Source organism: Melitaea cinxia, chromosome 6, assembly GCF_905220565.1.
Source record: "Melitaea cinxia chromosome 6, ilMelCinx1.1, whole genome shotgun sequence".
Classification (NCBI taxonomy): Eukaryota; Metazoa; Arthropoda; class Insecta; order Lepidoptera; family Nymphalidae; genus Melitaea; species Melitaea cinxia.
This window is the reverse complement of record NC_059399.1, coordinates 6,943,568-6,964,972: the sequence shown is the minus strand read 5'-3', so window position 1 is coordinate 6,964,972 and position 21,405 is coordinate 6,943,568. Positions and strand designations below refer to the sequence as shown.

Here is a 21,405-nt window from a genome sequence, read left to right as displayed (position 1 = left end):
GAAAAACGATATTTGTTTTTTTTTTTACATTTAATATAATATATTGATGTTAATATGCTACTAGATAGGCTGTAAAACGTCACGATACTCATCGTAGCGCAAAGGAATATCAAAGTTCATAAAAATACGTTAAGCTCGTAGCGCCTAATTCAAAGATTACTCAATCTTAGTCTTTACTCGATTTTGATGAATATTAACAACATTGTCTTTCATTAATAATGATATAAGTCATAATCTATATTTGTAAAGTATTTAACTAAAAGAAACTAAACGTTTTTAATTAAACCATAAAAGTCATTCAATATCTTGTAAAAAATCTATGAATCAACAGTAAAATAACAACAATTTCCACTGCGTTAGCTGTGACGTTTATATAATTACAAGTCACAACAAACGATTTCAAAAGAACTGGCATAATGTATTGTTTATATATACTTAGTACGGAAAAATGTAATTGCTTTAGGTTTTACTTGTTTTTATTTCACATTTTATGTACTTGTGTACTATATTTTTATAACAGGAAATCCATTTAGACTACTTTTATTACAGATGTGTTAATGTATAATCTAAAAGTTACTGTGAGTTCATTAAAAAACAAGAACTAACTACGGCGTACCTACTTATATAACGTACACAGTAAGTACCAGAGGAAGCGTACTATCTAATATATAAAATTCTCGTGTCGCGGTGTTTGTTGTTAAACTCTTCCGAAACGGCTTGACCGATTCGCATGAAATTTTGTGTGCATATCGGGTAGGTCTGAGAATCGAACAACATCTACATTTCATACCCCTACGTTATAAAACGCAAAACAACGTTTGTGGGGTCAGCTAGTATTCATGTAAATTGTTTTCTATATTGTGAACAATATTTAATAAATACGTTACCCATTAAAATTTGCCTATAATGTAATAAGATTAAATGAAAGTCTTTTTTTTAACATTAAATCGCGTTATAAAAAAGCTTGATATGTAATCGCTACCACATTAATTATGCATAGATACATTGAATATAATTAATTTAATGTCTGTTAATATTCAACTCGAATGATGTCTTATTTGATGAACTTTCAAAACATATAAAAAATCCCTCTTTGCCTGAATAAACAGTAAAAAATTTAACATAAATAAAATATTCTCAAAGTCGCTAAAAATGACTCAGTTTATATAAATTACTGTAAATATTCAGAAATTGATTGCACTCTCGCACGGTGTAGTTGTGTCTGTAATTCATTAATCAATTCTATATAGGTGTTAGGTACATATTTATGACACAACTCAGTGTATCTACAAGTTTAACGATTAACGCTTTTAACGCTGTAGAACGCAGCATGTTTGCTTTAAATTAAGATTCAAACGGCGTTCGTTCGAAATTGGCATATTATTATGATTTTTGTTCATCATATAGGACACACAAACCACCGGGTGAATTTTTAATTCAAGCCTTAAAATCGTAGTTATACTGCGTTTATTCATATTCAAAATAAAGGATAGGCGATAGCAAAGCATATCGGTATAAATTATTACAAAATAATCAGGAAACACTTAACTGTGGCAATGACTACTAGTTATAATGGTAAATTAACCTTGTCTAGATCAAGTCGGGCAGAAATAGTAAGGAAGACGACCGGAATGGAATAGATTCAGAACAACCCGCATATATTTTGTAAACATTAAATATGTCACCAAAACATACTCGATTTAGATTACTCTCAGAAGGGAAACAAAAAGTTTGAGTTTTCATATATATCAGTTATGGTTCATAATGTCATTCGAACACATGTTATAATCGAATATATAAAATTCTCGTGTCGCGGTACTGTTTGTAGTTAAACTCCTCCGAAACGGCTTCACCGATTCTCATGAAATTTTGTGTGCATATCGGTTAGGTCGAGAATCGGCCAACATCTATTTTTCATAACAATCATTTGGCAAAACAACGTTTGCGGGGTTAGCTAGTATTATTTATACAGTTTTACGTGTTAAAAGATTGCAGCGATTATACACTTTAAAGTTTAAAATATGCTGGAATCAAAGGAAATTTTCGCATCTTTTCATCTTTTTTATATAGATTTGAGTATATATATATATGTGTGTGTGTGTGTGTGTGTGTGTGTGTGTGTGTAATATGTATATGTATGTATATTTACGTGTTTGATTATATGTATATAGGTATTATGGATGTACGCCTTAATGCCGTCTAATTGGTAGTTAGTAGGTCTTTTGGTGGTTAGTATTTGTCATCCTTGAATAGTAGACTCAGCTCCGCGGCATTCGCAGTTAGAGAAGTACGACAACTGATCGACGTTGCAACTGCACGCTTAATATATTTTAGCTATTTCCATAGTGTTATGTCTTACGGTCTGTTACTGCGGGGTAGTGCTGCAAATATTGAGACTATATTTATCTTACAAAAAAGGGCTATTCGCGGCATTTACGATCTTGGAGCTCGAATCTCCCTACGGGATGTTTTCCAAAAGGTAGACATATTAATAATTGCGTCGCAGTATATTTATAACAATATTATGTATATTCACCAAAATATTCATTGTTTTGAAATAAATAGTAATAATCGCAATGTAAACACAAGAAGGAATAACAAAATTGTAACTCCAAGTTTCCAACTGCGCAAAGTAAACGTTTCCTTTCTGGGTCATGGTATTCCCATGTATAATAAAATACCACAAACGATTCTGGAATTGTTTCAACACAAATTTGAAGTTTTTATTAAAAAAATAATAATAGATAAAGCTTTACTCGGTGCAGGATTACATAGTTGATAAAGATGTGTGCACTTAGTGACGCTGTATTTCACATGTTAACATGTTTCTAATTTTGTACTAAAACACAGTTTATATATTATTTTCAAAAGAGTAACTGCGGAGTTTCTTGCCGATTCTTCTCTGCAGAATCTACATTCCAAATCGGTGGTAGCTTTACTTCTACAAATATAATAATTTATTTTTAAACTTTTAATTTGTAAAATGACGAGTCGAAAGTGCTCTTGGAGCCTATTTGAAGAAATCTATTTTTGACTTTGATTTTGAGTAGGTTGTCTGGAAGATATCGCTCTTTTAGCGATAAGACCGCCTTTTGTACAAGTCTATATTTTCTTTTTCGGTGTAATTTTTTTTCTCTGATAGTGTACAATAAAGAGTATTTGTATTTTATTGTATCGTATGTGTCAATCTATAGTCTTTACATCTATTGCAGATGATTTAAGCAGTGTAAATCAATGATGTTTCACCGATCTGAGATTGCGATGACGGAGTGCCCTCTCCATGAAGTTAAAGGCTTTGCCTGGGTTTGAATTTAGGAAGTGCAGGTTTTCCTACTGCCTACACCACACTCTCGACCTTGCCAGCGGGACCCACAGGAATGACATGTAGAGCTGGTTAGGTTGCAGGACCTGACTCGTGTCTTACGGGGATCCGCTCCGAGTACCTTAATCGCCTCTTACAATACCTGGTACTTGAGAGGGACACTATTCTATTCTGCCGATGCCCCACGGCTATATTATGTGTATATTATTTATATTAAAATAGTTTAGATCGTTTTATATTTGTCAATCTGTCAATTTGTCATATCAATAATCCAAATCGTTACACCCTGTCATGGGAAAATGTATATTTATAAATATGATTTCAAAGACTGGTTTCTATATGTATTAACATTTTAAAATAGATAAAATCAATCGTTATATTTAAATGCCTTTTTAATCATAATCTTAAGCGATTTGGATACTTTATACAATCCTAAATAACTAATTAGAACATCATTATGTATAATATCTGGTATATAGTACACTAGCTGACCCGTGCCTACTTCATTGGATGTTAATTATTATTTTTGTGATGCAAATATTATATATAGTAAAGTTTTCATCTCGCTCGCATTTCTCCGACTTGATTTATATATACTATTATTTATCACTGAATCTTTTATTCAATAACAATAAAATATAGCCCATATCACTCCTGAATAGTGTAGCTTTCTGTTAGTAAAAGAATTTTCATGATCGGGTCAGTATTTTCGAAGATTACCCCCTACAAACAAACAAAGTTAGAAACTTTGCCTCTATTTTATATTAGTGTAGATTACATGATATAATATATAATATTTTATTACATATTATTTATTCAATAAATACTACAAACAGTACTACCGCACTTATTAGTTTTCTTCATGTCATTATATCTCACTACCGCAGGAAGAGGTGTATTATGGACAGAAGTCTCCCTTTGCACACAAAAATTGCAACATACTGTATTTTTATTACTTTTAAGTGCCATAAAGAATATAATTAGGTTATGTATCTTTTTCATCTTGGTATTCATGATTTAAATAATAAACGAATTTCTTATGTTAAATAAATTCTTCACCATTAGTATGTCTAATACCATTGCAAAATAGAACATTATTTTGGAAGTATGCGTAATGTTCCCTGTAAAAAAATGAATTGATAGAGCTTAAAATAAAAATAGCTATCGTGAATAAATTTATTTCCATCACGTCAAAGGATAATCGATTTACAATAATTTACTAACAATATTTTGAAAGCAAACCTTAGAGCTACAACAAGTCATTTAATGTACAAATAAACTGGCGTGCATTTTATCATTATCATGGCGTATAATTGATGTGATTAATCATTGCAGGTGTGTCAATTTACTTCTCCTGAATACGGTCTCGTTTCTATGTGATTCGAACGCATACTGTATTTATATATCATGTTGATGTCTGCTTTTAAAAATGTGTTGCAATTTTATCTCACACAGATATCTATAGGTACGTTAACGTTTCAGCGTAACTGTGTGTGTTTGTGTGTGTGTGTGTGTGTGTTTATATGTACTGTAAAAATATAAATAGAAAAAAGACCAAAATAATATTAAAATAAGATAGAAAAGCTAAGCGGCTAAGTGCGAGTCGGATTCGCGCACTGAGGGTTCCGTATAAACAAAATTATTAAAAATATTATTATTATATGATGCAACTAAAAATTATGCTTTTCGTAATTTTCTTGTTATCTATGCTATAAGACGTTGCTTCGTACCAAATTTCAAGATTCTGAGTTCACGGGAAATACCCTGTAGTTTTTGATTCCCTTGCGAGTGTCGAAAATTTGCAGTATAAAAGGCTGTATCTTTTAATTGCATTCGCTTAGAAGTTTGATTTTTTTACCGCTCTAAGGGATAGTAGACTTGAGTAGTTGATATGAATTTCAGCTTGATACCTCCACGCGTTTCTGAGAAAAACGGTCTTGACAGACAGACGGACAACAAAGTGATCCTATAAGGGTTCCGTTTTTTTCTTTTGGGGTACGAACCCCTAATAAAAGATTTTAACTATAACTATTTAAAATTAGTCATTTAATAAAAAATAACTTATTTTTATTCAAAGGTATAGGTAGTAATATAAGAATTGTTTTATAAAAATAGAACAATGTAATAAGAATGTCTAGTTTTAAAACGTATTTCTTAACTGTTATCATAACGTAAAGGAATCGTAGAACGCAACAAAACCAATGCGTATCTGACCGCCCACGTATAATGAATGCGTATTTACATACATAAACAAGTGACTTAAATAGTTTAACAATATCGTGCAGAATACAAAAGACTTTTAATATATTGACTTTATTTAATTTCCTACTCGATATCTTCTCGCACGGATCATATTTATATTGTATCATTAAATTATTATAAATGTAATAAGCCATAATCACGATAATACTGAATACCTACTGGGTAACGACATATTGGCGAAAAAAAAAAAACAAAAAAATATAACTTGAGTCCGTACAACGACAAAAATGTGTACTTATATTTGACTAGCCCGTTTGCGCAGTTTGGAGTGGCCCTGCTTTCTGTTCCGCGGGTCGTGGGTTCGATTCCCGTCTCAGTCTGGGTGATGTGTGTATTTATATATGTATTATTTCCATGTGTTTTAGGATTAATAAATCAAAATCCATGATTTTATGTAATGTATTGACGTGTAGACCTCATGCCTTCGTGACATGTACTTTTCACGCATACATTTATTGCTAAAAAGTGTTTTATAAATATTTTTTGGAATTTTATATGTTACTTCAGAAATTAGAGATATCGACGCCATCGGATGTCTAGAATGATCAGAATGTACAAAAACCTTTGAACGTTCATTCGGCTCATTTAACCGCACAGCCTCAATAAAAGGAAAAGCAATCGTGGATAAAAGGAAAAAAAATCATTAGCAATATCAAATAATGTAAAAGTAAGCAGTAATTTTAATGTTACATTATAAAGTAATCAAAATTAATTTATTTACAATAATTGTTAATATACTATCCGGATAATTTAAATCGTGTACACATTATTGTTTCTTATTATCTTTATTGTTTTTATTTTTTGTAATGTGTTTTAGTAATTTAAAGTTTTATTTCATTAGAATACAAAGTATCGTTTAATGCTTGCAAAAATAAATAGTGACCATATATACTACTGTTTTTTAACCGACATCCAAAAGTCTAGTTAAATTTGTTGTTTAAGTTAAATTTTGACTAGCCCGTTGGCGCAGTTTGTGGTGACCCTGCTTTCTGCTCCGAGGGTTGTGGGTTCGATTCCCGCCCCGAGTCTGGGTGTGGTATAAATATTTATTTATATATTTATATATGTATTATTTATAAGTATGTTTATCGAAAAAAAAAAATGTAGCTATATACCAATCGGCTGTTACCTATAACACAGGCATTAAGTTGCTTACTTTAGGAACAGACGACCGTGTGTGTATCGTGTAAATATAAAAAAAAAAAAAAAAAGAGGAGGTTCTCAATTCGATTGTATTTTTTTAAATGTAATTATTCTTCAGAACTTTTGACTGGGGCCGATTTCGACGATTTTTTTTTTTTAATCGAAAGGTGGTGTGTATTATTTGGTCTCACTTAAATTTATTTGAGATCTAACAACTACTTTTCGAGTTATATCTAATAATGCGTTTTTACTTGACAATTTTTTTGTCGACCTACGCTACGCATAACTTTTTACTAGGTGTACCGATTTTGATGATTTTTAATGTAATCGAAAGCTGATGTTTATCAACTAACAACAACTTTTGGACTCATCTTTGATAACGCGTATTTACTTGACTATTTTTTCGTCTAAGTTGTATTACTTGTCGATGTAATTGAAGTCGGTTTTTTTTCGTTTGCGAGCAACTACAATTGTTTGTTAGCTTTGAATCGGTCATATAATAAAAAAATAAAGGAATTTTAGCTCAATAGTCTGTGTAAAATCATTATACATCAAATTATTCTGTCTTACAAATACTCGAAAAGTTTAATGTTAATTTGCAAAAAGTTATTTGTTAATAATTATAGCAATAAATATTACCACACTAATATTGAATGTTTTTCATTGCTAGAAAAAATAGTAAATTAATTAAATATTAAAAGATATTTGAAATACTCACGTGATAAAAATGTAGTTAATATATGCTCCGTGTATTAACAGTATTTTATAATAATATATTTATAAATAACCTGCTGAGTACACGCAAAAAGCTCTTTGTATAATTTATCCCTCTTAGATTAAATGGTGCTATCATTAATATGATTAAATGAGTGCATTATTAATATAATTATATTAGAAAAAAATCTCAGGTTCGAAAAATTATTAATTTATTAATTTATAAATGAATAAAAAAATATGGAAAATATGTTTTAGAAGTCTCTTACTCTTTAAAAAAATCTGCCTATTGTAATACGCATAGACGGATGAATTTTACTAAAACAAGTTTCTTGTGAATATTTTTATTATATCAACATTTTGGTGACCTTACGCATGATTGAGTCAACTAACAAGAAACTATAAAAATTTCGTAAGTGATTTGATTCTTTTTCGTATTGTATCTGTGAAATTTATAAATAATTAAATATATATAGATAAATAAAATTAGAGTGTCTGTTTGTAATATTAAAATAACCGCTTTTTACTAAATCCATATGGATGTGTATACACGGTACTACATATACCAAAATAATATTTTTTACAATTTTTGTGTCTGTCTGTCTGTTTGTTCTGGCTAATCTCCGAAACGGCTGAACCGATTTTGACAAGGCTTTCACTGGTACATAGCTGATGTAGCAAGGAGTAACATCGGCTACTTTTATTTTAGAAATTTCTTTATTTTATAACTCTGAGGACTGAACAATAACTTTTTTGCTAAATTCCACGTGGACGATTCGCGGGCACAGCTAGTAAATAAATAAGAATGTAGCGACCTATCAGTCGGTGTTTATGGAACTGCTGTCTTATGAGTAACATCTTTATATTATATAGCCCATTATCTTTATGAGTAAATAAGCTACCTAAAGCAAAGGAAACATATTATATCGATGATATAAATTACGACAAGCTCGTTCAAACAAACAAAATTTATAGAACTACTAGCTGGTTCGGCAAACGTTGTCTTTCCGCTAAGCTCTGTTTAAAAATAGGGGTTGGTGGTAGAAGGGTGAAAATTTAGGGTTATATGTATTTTTCAACGCCAAATCATAATAAAATAAAATGTAAATAATTTATCTAAAAATTAAAAAAAAATTGGGGTGGACTACCCTTAACATTTAGGGGGATGAAAAATAGATGTTGTTCGATTCTCAGACCTACCCAATATGCACACAAAATTTCATAAGAATTGGTCAAGCCGTTTCGGAGAAGTTTAACTACAAACACCGCGACACGAGAATTTTATATATTAGATTCACATCTACTACAAGTACTTCTTATTGTAAAATAGACTTCAACGAGAGATACAACTAAGTACGTAACAAATGAAAGAATAGAGTATTATACTAAAGTGTAATATAACTAAGTTAAATCAATCTGTTTGTATTCCAATTAATATGGTTAAATGTTTACGTATAGGCACTATCGAATTTATATAGACGAGCAGTGATTTAATATGGTTTTCATATTTAATGTATGAAGGAATTTCAAGATTTCCTTATGACGCAAACACGCGGAAAGGTCTTACTTAATAGCCTTCGCAAACTAGACTTTCTTTTATATATATATATATATATATATATATATATATATATATATATACAATTAAGCCTATTGCAGTCTTAAAAATAGATAACACTAAATCATCGACGAACAAGAGACATGTCTGCAAGTTCGGCAATTTTGTATGTTCATGCAGTTCTAACTTTTTAGCCGACTTCAAAAATAGAAGGAGGTTCTAAATTCGACTGTATTTTTTATGTATGGTATGTATTACCTCAATATTTTGAGTGGGTTTTGATGATTATTTTTTTAATCGAAAGGTGGTGGGTATCATGTAGTCCCATTTAAATTGATGTGAGATCTAACAAATACTTTTTGAGTTATTGCTAATAATGCGTATTTACTTAACTACGTTTTTGTCGACCTACGTTGTATTATATAACATTTTATTGTGTATACTGATTTTAATGATTTTCATTTTAATCGAAAGCTAATACTTGTTTGGTGGTGTCGTTTAAATTTGATCGAGCTCTGACAACGAACGCTTATTACTACGCGTACCCGTATACTTGACTATTGTTTCGTATACCTACGTTCTATTAATGGTTCATACAATGGAAGTCAGTTTTTTTTTCGTTCGCAAACAAACACAATTATTAAAATAAATTATAATTCAATCTAATGGACTATTCATAAACGTTAGAGTCATTAAGTATCATAAATATGAAATTCCACTGTGAATCCGCCGGCACTGTACAATATCGAGATATTTACGAATGTCTAATAGGTAAACAATTTATTATTATTATTTTTTAATTTATTATTATAAAATATTGTTATGCTGTGTGGTTACGGCATTAAAGAATATGGCCACCCCCTCTCTTCCCGTGGGTATCGTAAGAGGCGGCTAAGGGATAACACAGTTCCACTACTACCTTTTATCTTAAAAAGCCGACCGATGGCGGGATAATCATCCAACTGCTGGCTTTGAAATACACAGGCCGAAGACGGGCAGCTGCGTCTTCGTTGCGACAAAGCCAGCCCTGCGGTCACCAACCCGCCTGCCCAGCGTGGTGACTATGGGAGAAAAACTTCTGGAGGCCTATGTCCAGCAGTGAACTGCGATAGGCTGATGTGTGTTGTGTGTGTGTGTGTATAAAACCGAATATAAGTAACTAACAGCTTCGTAACGAAGATTCAAATATTGATGATAATTTTTAATGTTGCAGAAGTTATGAATAGCTATGAGGTTTCTGTAGACCATGAAAATTACTTCATTTTTTTAGTATGATATAAATATTATTTAACCCCAGAGAGCTGCGAGTAAACCAGTTTCGTTCTTTAGTGATACGTTTTAATAACCTCATCAAAATGTTAGCCTCAAAATTCATGCGAACCCGCATCTTTGTTTCTTACACGCGAAATTTATATTTTTATACTCATTGCGACCATTTTTTTTTATTTTAAATTTTTTTATTTTAAAGAATATAAAAAAAATAACCGTAATGATAGATGATGATGTACTAACAAAACATAGGTTATCGGTCACCATATTTTATGGATAAATATTTACCATCTTATCATTTACTTACAATTATAGAGAATATAACATAATTTTTTATCATTAATAATAAAGAGACTAAATCCTTTTATAAAAAACGAGATATTATTAGTCCAACTGGTAATATAAAGGAATTGAAAGAAGGTAAATGGTAATCTGTCACCATTGACCTTCTTTCTAGTTCAGAAAATACTTGGAGGCCTACGTTCAGTAGTGGACTGCGAAAGGCTGATGTGACTGTGACTGAAAATATTGTTAAATCACTATTTCGTGTGTAGCGATAACGTCAATTCAATTAATAGGTATAGATCGTTCAACTCATTTTGGCTTATGTCTGTTTGTTAGCGTGTTTGTAACTTGCTTAGTACCTTCTCGTTACCTTTGATTTAAGTCTTAAGTGGTACAGCAATTGCTTTTCTATTAACGCATATTTTTAATCAAAAACTTTTCCATTTTCGTGTGAAGTTTTGTATATTTCAAATTAAGAAAAACTAAAATTGAATACGCCTAACATGTAATTATATGTATGTATACGCATTTGAATTTACTCCTAGACATGCACACGCCAAGTAGGTACAAGTGAAAATATTGATGTTAAAAGTCAAGATGACTTAACATCAATATTTTCACCATAAACGAAAAATTGATCTTACAAATCTCATTCGAGAGTGCCAAGACTTTGTGACTTGTATTGCAAAATGCAGTAATAAGTTTGGTTATTACAAGGTGTACTGGATTGCAACAGAGCACCGCCGCAAAATTCGTGCGCTTCCAGGCGCATTCAGAAAGTAATGAATGGAAGTTCAATGCTACCGATTCCGAAACTAAATTTAATCAGCTGTTTCAAATAAGCACGTAAGTATTCGAGGGCAATGTCTTCCCCCTAAAGAGTCCTAAAAGTCGAAACGTATATTTAGTTTAAAAATAAACGAATTGAAGACCTTTAATTTATGGAAGTAAGCTCGTATAAGAACATTTTTAAAGACGAAGTCAAAAAAGGATAAGACTCATACGACCAATGTACCACACTAGGGTTTTACTACATTACTATATGTTGGTATAAATTCAAGAAGCTTGCAAAGCTTTTATTACATTTGTAAAATATTTAGGCTTTATTACGAAATTGAATATTGATTGATTATTTTTTTATATAATATGAAATATAGTTAAAGAAATACTTACTTTTCTGCTCCTATAATTAATTTTTTTTAAATGGAGATGACACAGCACGGGTGTCTTGTCTTTACAGCTGATGTTTATATCAATACAATATCAAGATTGTTTAATTTAATATGTTATTATTTTTGAAACGATCACAAATGTATTTTATACAAATAAAAAATTCTTATTTCACGAGCCAAACTATTAAAAGTTAAAAAAGTAATTAAATTTACCTACCACTTTTTAAGTATCTAAATGTTTTGCTGATATTGCGTCATCACTTAATCATTATTTTAGTTTAAAAAAAAATATTTTGAAAATTTATCATCTAACAGTACACTGCCGAGGTAGCAGTAGTACTTCAATTTCTTTTCCATATTTACGTGATTCTGTGCATATTTGACTGTATAATGAACATAAATATGTACCTATTGTAACTAGCTGTTTGCTACTGTTACAAAAAATAACCTCATAAACAATTCCATTAAATATTAATATATTAGCAAAATACGTTGATATTTAGAATTAAGATCGTGTTTGTTTTCATATTACAGAGATGTAATATACGTGTGTGTTTCAAATACATAATAGTGTGTGTAATGTTTTCTTTATTGATTTAATGTATTTTTATTCATAATAAAAAATATATATGTCAACAATAGCACTGTCGTACGGAATTAGATCGTTCGATATTCAACTACCCTCACTTATTATATCACTCGAGTTATTCTGACGTGTATAAAACGAACAGTGCAACCGCCGCTAAGGCAGTCTTGGCTCTGGCTTGGCACGATACACTTGTTGTATCCTGCTAGTAGCTTAACCTAGACTCATTCAATAATTAATTTGTGCAATCGAATTAATTATTACCTATTACGATTAATTTGGCTAGGCGGGACGTATAACTCGAGCAGTGAAGGTGAGCGTTGATGCGCATTGCTAAGGGGGCCTCCTTAAACCTACACCTGGGTCGCAAGTCCTAGGCACTGCTCTGAGTTACTCCCTATGCCACACGATAGATTGGATCGGATCGCATTACAATTTTGTTATAATCATTTTAAGTACTACCTACATAGTATTGTAAAGAGTGCGAGTATAACCTACGCCCGTGCCTTGCAAATATAGTAAACGAGCTTCCAATTCAGTCGAAAGACTACATCAGAAGTGGGATAAGATCCACCCCCACTTTCAAAATTTAACTGATTCAGTTAGTTACATTGAACTAAGAAATATTTCTCTTCGCTTCCGGTATGGAAGCTATTTCAGAAAATAGCTGAAGTTATAGGCCCACCTCCTGACGACACATCTGTTTTTAGCGAGTGTGCTAGTTGCAATATTTGGTGGTGATTAGTGGGTACATCGATCATCATTTTATTTTCTTTTATTAGTGGGTACATCGGTATTTTAGTTCTTTCCGTTCGTTCTGTTGTATTCTTATCGGTTAGTAAGCTGGTTAAAGGGGCCATGTACGCCCGGGGCACGTTATGTTAGGAAGGGATGAAGGGGCCTAGCACGCCCGACCCACGGTTAGTAAGCTGGTTGAAGGGGCCACGTACGCCCGGGCCATGCTATGTTAGGAAGGGATGAAGGGGCCCAGTACGCCCGACCCGCTAGTGTATTACAGTCTCAGCGTTTTGGTCAGGAATAGCCGAACAGTTATTAATGTCACTCGTTACAGTTGTATAGGTCGGGAGGAGTAACGCCGAGTTGGCGGATGCACGATATGGACGCACGAGGTCGTGCGATTGTCAGGGTTGGCCGTGTCAACAATAGCACTGTCGTACGGAATTAGATCGTTCGATATTCAACTACCCTCACTTATTATATCACTCGAGTTATTCTGACGTGTATAAAACGAACAGTGCAACCGCCGCTAAGGCAGTCTTGGCTCTGGCTTGGCACGATACACTTGTTGTATCCTGCTAGTAGCTTAACCTAGACTCATTCAATAATTAATTTGTGCAATCGAATTAATTATTACCTATTACGATTAATTTGGCTAGGCGGGACGTATAACTCGAGCAGTGAAGGTGAACGTTGATGCGCATTGCAAAGGGGGCCTCCTTAAACCTACACCTGGGTCGCAAGTCCTAGGCACTGCTCTGAGTTACTCCCTATGCCACACGATAGATTGGATCGGATCGCATTACAATTTTGTTATAATCATTTTAAGTACTACCTACATAGTATTGTAAAGAGTGCGAGTATAACCTACGCCCGTGCCTTGCAAATATAGTAAACGAGCTTCCAATTCAGTCGAAAGACTACATATATATTATCATTCTGCACTCGTTATGTAAACTATAAGTTTGCGAAATTTCATACTCCTCCGTCCGACCAATTTTCGTAAAAAGGGATACAAAGTTTTTGCTTCACGCATTAATATATAGATTGAAGTAAATTTGTTCGTGTACTTGTAAGAAATCGATATATTCTCTTATTACTGAAAATTTTACAGACAATTATTTGTCAACATGTGCAGATATAGCAATAAATGTAAATAAAAGATGCCTGGGATAGTGAGTAAATTCAATTAAGGTTTTATGTGGAATAAATTTTTATATTGACGTTGATATTTATTTCAATTTTTTTTAATTTAACGAATGCTTTAACGTTGCACAACAAATACGGAAAAAAAAATCACACAGTCTTATTAATTAAGCATGCAATCTATTGACAGATTCAAATTACATTTGACTTTAACATTATATTCATATATGTACCCATTTATTTATATACTAGCTGTCTGTGCCCGCGACTTCGCCCGCGTGGAATTTAACAAAAAAGTCATTTCAAATTAATAAATTTCTCAAATAAAAGTAGCCTAAGTAAACCCTTATTACATCAGCTATCTGCCAGTGAAAGTCCCATCCTAATCGGTACAGTCGTGTCGGAGATTAGCCGGAACAAACAGAGAGACAGACAAAAATTTTAAAAAATGTTATTTCGGTATACGTACCGTGTATACATATGCATTTATTTAAAAAACGGTTATTTTAATATTACAAACAGACACTCCAATTTTATTTACTTGTATAGATAATATTTATAACAAATATTATAAGAAAATGTAAGATGTAATAACCAAATCTATTTCGTTGATTTTAAGGAAAAGGTTTTCTAAACAATTAGTAACGAAACGCCATTGAAATAATCAAATTTTTGAACTTTAAAAACATCAAAATATAAATAGATTGTCCAATTAATGCAATCTCGATATGATATATATTTATTTTATTGGGAGTATAATGAAATAATGTACCACGAACCGAAGTAAAATCAACTTGATTAATTTATTACCTCTGTGGGCACCACATTACTAAAATGGCAAGCCTATTTCGTAAACGTTCTTGAAAGCCTGTGTTCATTTGGTGCATTGGATCACAATTAGTTAAATTTGGTATTTTTTTAATAATAAACTAAAAATTAGAATACTTCGAAGCACTGACAACAACAATATTATAGTTATCACAATTTACTTATGCTCAACAGGCAATTTTTTTTAACTTAATTATTCGCTATTTATTTATTTATTTATTTATCCAGAAAACCAACAGCTTCTTATATACTATTCTTATCATAAAACATATAACAAATAATATAGCCAATAATAGGTTTCCCTAAAGTTAACAAATTGGTATTATGGAGATATCGTTGACAAAAATGAAAACAACAGTCGATATATATCGGCTATCTTTGGAAGTTGTTGATACCTTGCACCGAATAAACTCGTATGTGCCTAATATATTATTATTAGATATACAAATTGGTCAATGACTTTTGTAAAAGTATCAGAGTACTGAAACCTTCATCGATTGTGAAAACATTTTTGCCCATAGACCATAAGATACTTTAATGTCCTGATAGAGTTGCTTGAACAAAATTTGATATGCATTATTTTGTTTAATTATTATTTGTTGTCAGGATTAGTAGTATTTTCTATATCAAACAAGTAATTTTATACAAAGCTAAAACAATAATAAATATAAAATCAAAAATGATATTCCTATTAATAGTGCTTAGTATTTTTTAGCCTTGAATGTGTTTACCAAGCGTATTTTTCGTATTTTCAAATAGTATAACGATGTAAATTGATTTTTTTAACAACATTCATTAAATAATATAAATATGTACATTCCATGCTAACTGAAGGCTTTTAATAAAACAAAAACTCTCACCTAAATGTATGATTTAGTGATAATAAACTTAATAATTCTGTTTGCAGGCAAACGAAGAAAAACCGACTTCAATTATATTGACAAGTAATAGAACGTAGGTAGACGAAAAAATAGTCAAGTAAATACGCATTATCAAAGATTACTCCAAAAGTTGTAACCACATCTCGATAAAATTTAAATGTGACCACGTGATAAACATCGGCTTTCGATTAAAATAAAAACCATCAAAATCGGTACACCCAGTAAAAAGTTATACGGATTTTTGAGAGTTTCTTTCGATTTCTCTGGAATCCCATCATCAGATCCTGGTTTCCTTATCATAGTACCAAACTAGGGATATCTCCTTTCCAACAAAAAAAGAATTATCAAAATCGGTTCATAAACGACAGAGTTTTCCCCGAACATACATAAAAAAATAAAAAATATATATGCGGTCGAATCGAGTAACCTCCTCCTTTTTTTGACATCGGTTAAAAAGTAATTTAATCATATTTTTATAAATTTGCTCAAAGGGTTTATTTATTCATGTTTGTTTATTTGAGTGTAAAACTGAAACATTTTACGCCTTTTTTTAAAAAAAAAACTATTTTTTATCATTATCACTTATTTATAATTTGAAGTGATCACCCGCGACTTGTCACGAACTTCCATTCTCTGTTTTCTTTTTCATTAGTAGATAATTTTTGTATTAAAAATGTTCATTGGGATTCATTATTTTATAATATCACTTATGTTTCCCTCCTTCTATCCCACCGATTATACACAAATGAATATAGCAATCCATGCATAATATAATTGATGTCTACAATTCGATTTTAAAGTTATAATGCTTTAAAAATATGTTTAGCCTATAAAACTTCATGGTAAATAGGAATAGGTTTAAACACAAATGCTTGAAAACCGCGAAGATCGTTACTTATAAATAAAACATGTAAGCAGTCTCTATATGACAACGTTATCAATTTCAGTGGTATGTATATTCATTGCATTCTTGTTTTAAAAAAAAAATACGAGACGAATGTTTACTATATTAATAGTTATTACGATCTAAACGTGAGTAATTCGAATGCAATTTATGTAATATATTAAAAACCGCAAATGATCTAGAAGTTCATGCATTGATCTAATAGAAAGATACGTATTTAAATTTATTGCGGTTCGTTGATTAATGGTTCCATAGTCGTTTAAACATAATTTATATTATTATTATTATTATGACTTTTATTCAACATATATATCTACTTATTGTTACATTTTTAAATATATTTATAAAAAAGAAAAAGAAAAATAGGAGGCAGGTTGGGGCCCAGGCCGCCAGTAGTTAAGGTTCCAGGCTGAGGAACTTCCTCACAATGCGGGCCGTTTCAAGCAACACTGATCCAACAGTCAAGCGACAGTTTCTTAAAATGTTGGTGGAAACTCTTCGCTAATAAACCATTGATCGATACAATAATAGGAACAATTATTGTTGAGTCTACATTCCACATGCCGGTAATCTCGTTATTATTATTATTGTTATTTATTATTGTAATGATCCAAATCGAAATTCTTAACTAATTGCCTTTTTTATAGAATATGAGGAAAATTATAAAAACTGCTGAGTGGTTACGGCAGTAAAGAATATAGCCACCCCCTCTCATCCCGTGGGTGTCGTAAGAGGCGACTAAGGGATAACACAGTTCCACTACCACTGCGGAACTTAAAAAGCAGATCGATGGCGGGATAGCCATCAAACTCATCATTACATCCTATACAGTCCACTGCTGGACATAGGCCTCCACAAGTTTACGCCATCAAACTGCTGGGCTTGAAATACATAGGCCGAAGACGGGCAGCAGCTTCTTCGGTGCGACAAAGCCAGCCTTGCGGTCACCAATAACCAGCCTACCCAGCGTGGTGACTAAGGGCAAAACACACGAGTTCACACCATTTTTGGCGCGAACTTCTGGAGGCCTATGTCCAGCAGTGAACTGCGATAGGCTGATGTGTGTGTGTGTGGTTTCTGTAGACCATGAAAATTACTTCGTTTTTTTTTTTTTAGTATGATATAAATATTATTTAACCCCAGAGAGCTGCGAGTAAACCAGTTTCGCTCTTTAGTGATACGTTTTAATAACCTCATCAAAAAGTTAGCCTCAAAATTCATGCGAACCCGCATCTTTGTTTCTTACACGCGAAATTTATATTTTTATACTTATTGCGACCATTTTTTTATTTTAAATTATTTTATTTTAAAGAATATAAAAAATAAATAACCGTAATGATAGATGATGATTTACTAACAAAATATAGGTTATCGGTCACCATATTCTATGGATAAATATTTACCATCTTATCATTTACGTACAATTATAGAGAATATAACATAATTTTTTATCATTAATAAATAAGAGCCTGTAAATCCTTTTATAAAAAAACGAGATATTATTAGTCCAACTGGTAATATAAAGGAATTGAAAGAAGGTAAATGGTAATTTGTCACCATTGACCTTCTTTCTAGTTCAGAAAATACTATACATTCTATGATGGACCCTTGGAAATCTTTCACTCACGGGTCGTTACAAATTCGTTACGTTTTCCTTTGGACATTTTCTAAAGACATTAAGTACAAAGGTCAATATTCAAGTCTTTCTAGTATGTTTAAGAAGGTTAGGAGTAACGATTCTTTTATTTTATGACATATGGAATGAATCAAGATCACGATTCCCTATAATTTGATTTGAAAAAGAAAATCACCATTTCTATATCACTACGTACAATAAGCTAAACTCTTGTTTTATCGTCATCTCAATATGATCTCAATCATTTCGTTCGCAAGCAAAGTCTGTTGATCCTCCGATGATAACAAAGAAAAAAGTTGAAAACTTCGTACCTCGAGCAATCAAACAATGTAGATACTAAATATATAACTTTATGTAGGAAGTGTTAACAAAGCATTATACGACGTCGTAAGTATTACTAGTACTTACTATTTTTAAGGCTTTGTTTCGATTCTGGATATTATGTTTATATTTGTATGTTTCTGTGCGAAATTATGTAATTCATTTTCTGAAATATTTCTGAAATCACTGATCTGAAATTATTTGAAATTACCTATGGCAAAAACCCGGTAATTGCGAAAAAATTAAATCTAATTCTTAGTTATCAGTTTTTGTTCATCTTTTTATCACTTCAAATTTTTTCTATGTGAATAAGATCTTCCTCAAGATATTTTAATTATTTTATTAGAGTAATTAAAGTGCAATCAGCTCTGTATCGCACTAGACATAATTAAACTATTAACTGAGAATTTTAATTAAAAGATTATTTTATTATTCTTTGCAATGTTTAAAAAAAAATATTAAAATGCTTGAACAACAAGGATATCTCGTTCTACTTGAAAAACAGGTAAACAAAAAATAGGAATTATTATTTTAAATGTAACTTGACTATTTAACTACATTTTAATATCGTATTCAAACATTAAAATTTATTACAAGCTCTGTAATTAAGTCATTGCCACGGTAATGACCATATTGCGCACCGTGAATCAGAACTAAATAAGTATTATGTGATTTTAAAATATTATAAATTAGATAATTCTGCATTTTATTCTTTCTGAATAATTTCGAAACTATTTTTCAACCCATATCTAGAATCTAAATTATTTTAATAACACTACAGTTTTTTCAAACTTGTTTCAGCGGAAACTTACCCGTATTTGTTTTCCACACTATTATTAAATATGCGACACTGATATATATATTTTATGGAGAAATTTTATGCCTGTCGGCTGAAAGCAGGTCTTCAATTCAAACTAGTAGCGACAATGCACGGGTCACTCGCGGATAAACTTGCAATGTGCGCGCGCGCCTCTATCAACTGCCTATATATCTCGATAATTGTGACGTCACCGCACTGCGATAACTGGTACGCCATCAAATCACCAAAAACGTGCTATATCTGATTTTTTATAATATCTGTTATTATATTTGTTTTTTTTATACATGTAAATTTATAATATATAACTTTATTTTATATCGTTACTATTTATATTATACTATGTATTTGGATTTGAGACTATGTGGGAAGTTCTTTAGTATGTATAAAATGTGCAAAAACTTTTTGATTTGGAAAGTAAAATTCGAAGTGTAATTTATGACAGAGAGCCCACCCGCTTCTTTTTGCTTTGTAGTATATATTTCTCTGTAAATTGAAGACACTCATAAGGCATAACACATCAAAACTACATTTGTTTTTTGTTAACTTAAAACGAATTGCCGACAGCGTTTGGACGAAACCAAAAATTTTAATGTGCGTCTTTAAATTAGTTTTATCTGAGAGATGGAAAGGAAGAAATTGACTAATTTTATTTTTTAAACCTATTTTAGTATTACCTCAGTACTTTACATACAAATATATCTGTAATCTTGTATTTTGCAGATATTTTTAAATTCGTCTATTATTGAATCCTTCTCCTACGTGGAGACAGAGTCCTATGCCCTGCAGTGGGATGTTACAAGCTGAACCGTAATCTAAACAAATTGTGTGAAAAGGTCTATCAGACAATTTCTGAAACGCGTTTATTTAACAAGCCTTAGAAAACAATCATAATTCTCTTTAATACGAAAAAAGGCGTTATTAAATAGTGTATTTAACACTTGCGTAAGGGACTTGCGAAGTAAACGCTTAATTTCTTTGCAGACATTATTTAACAAATCAAAATATTTCTTTATTTACATGGGCCACAAAGGCATTTTAATCGTCACTTTAACTTAAGCTCTTTAAAAATATATACGCAAGTATTGGCTTATGAATAACTAGCGACCCGCCCCGGTTTCGCACGGAGACAATGCCGATACTATCAACAACAAATAATATTTATTTATTTATTTATTTTCATTTTCGCACACCAATACAAGGTTTTAACAGTATTGCAAATGATATATAAAAATAGAATTTGCATTAGTTGCAACAGGCGGCCTTATCGCTAATACAGCGATCTCTTCCAAGCAACCTTTGGGCAGAGGACTAAATAAGGAGTGTGGAATAGGGCGCAAAAATGTTATGTAAGATACACATGAACATATTATACTCACATACGTACATGTACACCACATACATATACATACATACAGATACACACATATACATATATATCTATAAAAAACTTGATACATTTTAAATGAAAGACAAAACATCATAGCATAAAGTACTCACATAAAAAAATTGCTTGACATACATTATGACGATAAATACATTTCTTTTGTGAGTTTTTTAAATGTCTCTAATGTTTGAGCATTCTTAATGGTAATGAGTTCCAAAGACGACAAGCTTCCACAGTAAAAGATTTAGAATAAAAGGATGTAGAATGTGGAGGGATCTTCAATATCAGACTTTCTTTCGAACGGAGAGGCAGTTCGTGAGAATCACAGAGAAACTCAAATCGACTTTTTAAATATTGCGGAGCAGTAGGATTGAAGAGGATAGTATAAAGAAGGGTCAATATGTGAGTATTCCTGCGAAGTCGTATAGGAAGCCAC

At 31.6% G+C, this 21,405-nt stretch overlaps 1 protein-coding gene across 1 annotated transcript in view; it reads right to left on the bottom strand.

Annotated features, from left to right (window-relative positions):
• Positions 1-19,719, bottom strand: part of LOC123654283 (elongation of very long chain fatty acids protein) — a 42,065-nt gene extending 22,346 nt beyond the window's left edge. The window contains exon 1 of the mRNA XM_045590195.1: positions 19,578-19,719. The gene's annotated coding sequence lies outside the window, so the exon portion shown is untranslated. The remainder of the gene's footprint in view (positions 1-19,577) is intronic.
• Between the last annotated feature and the right edge of the window lie 1,686 nt (positions 19,720-21,405).